The sequence below is a fragment of the Corvus brachyrhynchos genome, unplaced genomic scaffold (assembly GCF_000691975.1).
Source record: "Corvus brachyrhynchos isolate BGI_N302 unplaced genomic scaffold, ASM69197v1 scaffold166, whole genome shotgun sequence".
Lineage (NCBI taxonomy): Eukaryota > Metazoa > Chordata > Aves > Passeriformes > Corvidae > Corvus > Corvus brachyrhynchos.
The window spans coordinates 341,225-348,138 of NW_008239671.1; the positions used below are offsets into that span (position 1 = coordinate 341,225).

At 62.4% G+C, this 6,914-nt stretch overlaps 1 protein-coding gene across 1 annotated transcript in view; it reads left to right on the plus strand.

Annotated features, from left to right (window-relative positions):
- LOC103621141 (dedicator of cytokinesis protein 2) overlaps positions 1-6,914 on the plus strand; it is a 43,010-nt gene that overhangs the window by 24,522 nt on the left and 11,574 nt on the right. The window lies entirely within an intron of this gene.

The window sequence follows — 6,914 nt, forward strand, 5'->3', positions numbered from 1 at the left end:
CGTGCCCGCCCATAGCTCCCGGACCTGCGGGGACAAAGAGAGGTGCGTCAGACCCGGCCACGCCACCGCGGCCCCCGAGGACACAAGTGTCCCCGTGGAACTGCCGGCCTCTCCCGCCTCGGCTCCCTCCCAGCCCACCATCACCAAACGCGAAGAGACAGGCTTTGATCTGCGGCGCTGCCTCCTCAGCACAAAGGGAGAAGGGAAAAGAAACCCCTTTAGCATAAACACGTTCCGAGTTCACAGCTCAAATCAAGCAGAAGCAGCTGTTAAAAATAGCTCTGCCTCGCCGGGGCTGGTGCCTCGTGCGCGGGCAGCGGGAGGGCAGGGCAGGGGCCAGGGCAAGGGGCTCCCGTGAGGGACGGACGGACACGGGGCACCTGCCGCACATGGGACACCCACCGCACACGGGCGCCGGCTCTGCGGGGGATGGACAAGGCGTGGGGCACCCACCCAGCACGGGACATGGCTGGAGTGGGCATGGGATCCATCCTGCCTAGGGCATGGCCAGAGTGACACACGACCCATCACGAGTGAGGCACGGCCGGATGGACGCAGGGACGTGTGTATGGGGTGTGGCTGGACTGAGCACAGGGACCCGACGTGTGTGGGGCACAGGGGACCTGTCATGTGTGGGTTGTGGCCAGACTGGGCACCAGAGGTGCTGGCTGCGCTGCAGGCATGGAGGGCCAGTTCTGTGAGCAGTGGTGAGACAGTGGCTTGGGGACACGGAGCTGCTTCAGGCATATGAGAACCAGCAGAAGGAAGAACCTTCAGCAAGGCCGGGGGATGTCACTGACACTGGCACCACAGGCGGCACAGGGCAGGACCCGGAGTCACAGTGAGGATTGCACCCAGCCATATCCTCATCCCTGCCATCATTCTGGTCCCTGCCTTTGTCCCCGTCCCTGCCATGCTTCCCGCACAGCTCTGCAGGGCTCCTCCTCCCCACACCTGCAAGGCGAACCGCTCCGCAGCCCCATCCCAGACGTACCCCCAGCGCCCACCCCCGTGCCCCCCTGTCTCTGCCTCTGCCCACTGGGCCACCGGCGGTTGCCCTGGCCCATCACACTGCCCGGGCACCAGGAGCACGGGGCACACCGGGAGCCCTGCTGGGATGTCCCGGGGCGCAGGGGAGGCCGGCGGCTCGGTTTGGGGCGCAGCCAAAGACAGAGATTCCAGCCGCGGCGAGCAGTGTTTCAGCTCTGTCGCACCACACCATGTCCCGTGTCTCACATCCCCGTGATCCCCGTCCCAGACCACAGCCCGTTGCTCCCGCAGTGCCCTCGCACCCTCTCCGCACGGCGAGGCGGGAGCCTCGCTGTCTCTGCAGCCCCCCTGCCCTCACTGCGGACGGACACAAGGCTCAGACACCCCCCCGGCCCCCTCCCTGTCTTGCCTGGTTCCTGGTGGCACGAAGCGCTGACTCAGCACAGCAGCCCGGAGTCCCCAGTGCCGGAACAACCAAACTTCCAAGCGCTGAGTGCCGGTGCCCCGTGCCTGCCCACGCCGGCAGTGAGCACTGACCCAGCGGAGCAGGGAGCTCTCACAGCCCTCCCTGCGCCCACCCCGGCCCCGCACGCCCCGGCGCCTCCGCACACCCTGTTCCGCGTTCGTCGGGATGCTGCTCCACGCGCCGCCCAGCCGCCCGGCGCTTCCCTTCCCGAGCTTGGAGCCATGCCCAGACGCCCGGAGATGTCTGTGAGGCAGGACGAGACGAGGGATGGGATGGGGCTCCTCGTTAGTATGGACAGCAACAGGCCGAGGAGCGAGCTGGCTGGGGCTGGAGCCAGCGGCGCCCGTCCTCGCTTCCTGCATCACCACATCCCTCCTGGCCCGGGGCACCCACACTGGGCTGGGCAGAGCCTGCCGGGATATCCGCGGCCGTGGGATCAGCCACCCCCTGAGGCCCCGTCGCAGATGTGGGGTCACCTCTGTCGTGCCACAGCGATGGCCGGTGCCCAGAGCTTGGTGCCCTCTGCCCGCATCCCCAGCAGCATCCTTGGCTGTGGTCGTGCCAGGGAGGGCAACACGCCGAGGGCAGAGGGACCTGCTGGCCACAACTCCGTGCTGAGCCGGGCCCTCCAGAGGAGCCTGCGTGTGGCCAGCCTACTCCGGAGGGGTCCTTAATGGGAGCGTGCGGCAGACGGTGCTGGGAAACGGCTCCAAGGGCCGGGCATGGGGCAGGAGCGCCGCTGGCACGGTCCAAGAGCAGCACCAGCCCTGTGATGCTGCGACGGGGACCTCGCCGAGCCCTGGCTGACGCAGCGCGGGACGAGGCCGGTCCCCTGCCGGCGCAGCAAACGCGGCGCTGTCACTCAGCGGGGCCTCGCCGGAGCACCCTCGGCCTCCCGAACCGCCGGGAGATCAGAGACGAGCCACAAGGACAAAGGGAAGCCTATAAATTATACATGGAGCAACTCCGTTTGGGAACAGCTCTGAGGATGTCAAACACCCACGCCAGGACCCTCCCACACATCCCTGCGTTTGCTCTGTGCTGTGGTTGGGTTTAGTGCCGCGCTCAGGCACTGCTTGCAGCACACCGGCATCTCCAAGCGTGGATAATGAGTCCCGCCGTGGGATGGGATCAGGATGGTGTAACCTCGGGGCTGCCCTGTCTGATGGACTCTCCTGGACTGTCCCTGAACCTGAGGAACCCACTCTACCGATGGGTCCAAAGGACATCTCGGATGCACCTGGCACCCAGTCAAACCAGCACTTCCCAGCCGCTCTTCAAGCACATTTACTGGGCAGTGGTGCTCAGTGCCTCCATCCTGGGGCTGCTGGAGCCCCTCCAAGGTCCTGAGCCCACCACAGCCCCTTCCAGCGTCCAGTCCAACAGGACCCCAGGGTCGTGGTTACTCCTTTCCAGGAGAGATCTCTGCTGTCTCCCAAGGCCAAAGGAGGAGCCTCGGTGCTCTGCTGCGATGTGCCCTGCTGGACATTGGGGTCCTCCTTGGAGTGGTCAGTGGAGAGTGACTCCAGGAGAGCCCAGTGGGTGGGGCAGGGAGACACAGAGCCAGACATGGTGGTCTGGGGGATGCAGGTGGGCTGGAACCGTGCAAGGAATGGGCTTGGAGCTTGACTAATCCCCTCTGAAGGACGGCAGCATAAGCCAGCCACGCAGTCAGCGTGGGGCTGCGGAGAACACGGCTCATCAAACCCATTTGCTGCCGGGCTTGATGAGGTTCCAAGTTTGGTCAGTGGAGGTAAAAGCCTCAGCGGAGCAGACTCAGATTTCTGCGAGGCATTTGACATTTCAACGAAGAAAGCAGGATAATCCCAAAGCAATGTGGCACACATTAAGTGGATCAAAACCAGCTAACCAGCACGTCTCTGCTCGTAACCATCCCGCGGCCCTGGCCACAGAGGGAAACTGAGGAAAGGGGAGAAAATGAAGAGCGAGGAAGGAAAAAGGCCAGCAGAGAGGTAGGAGAGGGGCATGGAGCAGAGGCTGCGCAGGATGGGGCTCTGGGTGGCAGCTCCAGGCTCCACTCACGGCAGCTGGAAATGAGTGTTGGCAGGTCCGAGAGGCAACTTCCTTAAAAAGTGAGGCCAGCTGGCATAGGAACAGCTAGGAAAGGTTTTGCACAGTGGTGGATCCTCCACCTCAGCAATTTTTTAAAGTCTGAGTGTTTTTCTCCACTGGTTCCTATGGGAATTCCAGGTGCAGGGATAAGGTGGGACAGACAGCAGGTCCCATCGATGATGTACAGGTGAAAGCAGGTGACGCCACTGTGACACAATGGAGTTCTGCAGCAGCGGGTTCTGCTGGTTGCTCACACAGCTAGGAGTGATCTCTCTTCTGTGTGACCCCAGGAGCTGAGGAATCATCAAGAATCTCTTCTCATGGACACCCCTTGGAGACCCCCAGCACTGGGTTTCTCTGGCCAGTGCTGATGGATGGTGAATTTTGTGAGTAAGAGGCACTAAACCTGCTGGGTTTGCATCATGGGACTCATCTCTGACAGTGCAGGGCTGACCTCAGAGGTCAGAGCCCCGCTTCACACTGCCTTGTCTGGAGAGTTACCTGCCAGCTTCGGCCCTTTCCCCACCTGTCCTCCCCCTCACCCTCCTGATAGCGCCTGTGGAAGAGGGAAAACCAGAGCAGACACATAAATCTTCTCCTTGGGACACAGGAAGCCAGGAGATGAGATTTATGAGAGAGGAAGCCAGATTCTCCTGGAACTGCAGAGGAGAGAAGTGAATGACCCGGCTCCGCTCGCAAGGTAGTGCCTTTGTCTGATTTTCCTGATCTCCAGAGAGGTGCTGCTGGCAATGGAGTGGGGCAGCACTGGAGGCTGAGGTGCTGGAGGGGCAGGAGCCAGGCTCATGACACATCACTCCACAGCAGAGCCTAATCCTGCCTTGGCTCCGGGAAGACTCGAGGCGTTTGTTCTCAGATCAGAGCGTGTGTGGGACTCGAGGATGGAGGACTTGGAGCAGCTCCTCGGGCAGCTTGCACACTCGAAATCTGGTTCCTCGCTGAGGAAGCTCCACCACAAAGCCAGCTCATGCCCTGCCCTCACGCTTCTCTTGGAGGCTCTTCCAGAACCTGGCTTCTGGGAGCCTCACAGACCTTCTCATTTCCTGCAGGCACTTAATCACGGCCCGTTTATATCCGACTGTACTCGTGCCAACGGAGCGCTTCCGCTCCAGCAGCTCTTCTCCCTCCTCAGCGCTCAGCCCTCGCAGTCCCCAGCAAGGAGATGCCCCTTCTCCAGCCACATTCCCAGCGCTCCACGGGTCCAGCTTGGCTCGTGTCCCCAAGGCCAGCTCCCCATGTCCCTGATGGACCTTGTAGTGCCCGACCCCGTCCCTCCCGGCAGTGCTCAAGGCTCTGCTTGAACAACACTTGGGCTCCCCCAGGACCCCTGGGCTGGCCTGGCTGAGGACACAGGTGCCGTCCCTGCCACCAGGGCCATGCACGGGGTGCCTGTGCCCCGCAGTTCCCCCAGCCCCATATCGAGCATCGCCTGGGGGTTCTGGGAGCGGCACTGGCACGCGGGTCCTGGTGCGAACGGCGGCTCACACGAGCCGAGGGATCCGCACTCATCCCTATGTAGGTCACTGGCTGAAGTGCTCTGCGGGAACATTAGTCACTCTCCCAGCCACGGGGCCCAGGAGAAGGCTCTGGCACCCAGCTGGGGCAGGGAGCCCCGCCACCCACCTCCCCACGGCACCAGCACCCGTGGCCAGCCCGCGGTCTCCTCTCTGCGGCCACCGAGGCTCCTGGTTGGCCTGGCCGCACGCGCCATGGCTCATGCCCATGGAAAGGATCCCATCGGCTGGGGAAGGAGGAGCGGCATCCTCCCGGCACGCGGAGGTCACCAGCTCCGCTTCCATCGCTCCCCTCCGACTGCGGATGTGCTGGTGCTGCAGATGGAGGCTGCACACGGCCAGGGAGACGGGAGTACAAAGCCTCTGCACGAGCCTTCAGAAGCTGCAGAAGCCAAATTATTCCTCTGTCTCCCGTGGATGCTAATACGGCTGTCATGGCAGTGGTGTCTCTGTTCCCTGTGCTACCTGCTGGCGTTCCCACCTCTCTGCCAGGCAGAGGAGCATCGGTATCACTGTTTTAATGAGACATGAAGAGATAGAGTGACCCGCCCGGGGGAACATGGGCAGAGCGGGGCAGACAGCACGTGCGGAGCAGGAGCAGCTCAGGAGGAGTTTGTTCCACGTCCCGAGGCTTCCCTCGGCCGCATCCGTGGAGGAGCAGACGAGCATCCCTGGAGCTGCTGCCGGCACTGCAGTTCAGTGCCACCCCTGGGCCTGCAGGAGAGACCATGCTAGGAGGAAGAACACCCTGCTCAGCTGCTTGCCTCCCAGTGAATGGGGTGTGGGCAAGACCATCCTCCTCCGAGCCCTGGAGATGCCCTGTGTGGCTGCATGGACCTGGGAGGACGCTTATGATGGAGGTTCAGCCCACAGAGCTCGGCTGGTGCCCAGCACCAAAGCCCAGGGCTCTGCCGGCATCTCCGGCACAGGCTGATCCTGCAGCAGTGACAGGACAAGGGAAGTGGGACACAGCCCAGAGACTTTTGGCCACAGGAGACCCAGCTCATCTGCAGACCCCCACAGCCCTGCACTCTCTGGGGAGGATGTCTCACCTCTGGAGAAGGGGCTCAGGCACCCATCTGGAGCTCAGCTGCCCCAGCGTGCAAAGCAGCTGCCTGGGCCAGGGGACCCTGGCAGACCAGGGTTCTGTGGGCTCCCTCACAGGCCAGAAATGGCATCAGGAAGGCACCAACTGTCCCCAGAGCACACTTCTGGAAAAAGCTGGAAAGGCTTCACTGCCCAGCAGTTCCTGCGCTGCTCCTGCACACACTGGTCCAGGCTCAGGGGGCTCGGCCCCTGAGCAGGGACCCCCTGGGGCAGCCCCCATCCCACCACCACCCACTGGCCACGGTGCTGGCAGCCAGCAGCATGGCCTCTGCAGCTGCAGCTCCCAGCACTGAGAACGTCCTTCCAGAATACAAATTCCTGCCTTTAAGTGCATTCCCAATGCCATCGAGCAGCCTGCCCCTCTTTATCTCCATGCGCTTTAGACAACGCTGGCTACCAGGGGAATTTGGGAATTAGCAAATGTCTTCCTTCACCTCCTGCCTCAGTTTCCCCACCACCAAACAGCCCGGAGCACACGGAGCATCTCGGCAAACACGCGAGGCAGGCTCTGCCCACGGCACTGTTTGGGACTGGAGTAGTGTTGTTAGCAGGGATGGGAATAGACCCACTAATTATCTGTGGCCTCTGGATGCCACCATGCTATTAAGTAATTACAATAATTATCATTTATGAAGAAGACAACCTCAGTCCAAAGGAGCTTCTGCGACGAAATCCACCCCACTCCTCCGAGCGCGCCGGAAGGACAAATGCTCCCTGGGGAGAAGGGACACGGGGAAGGGCTGGAG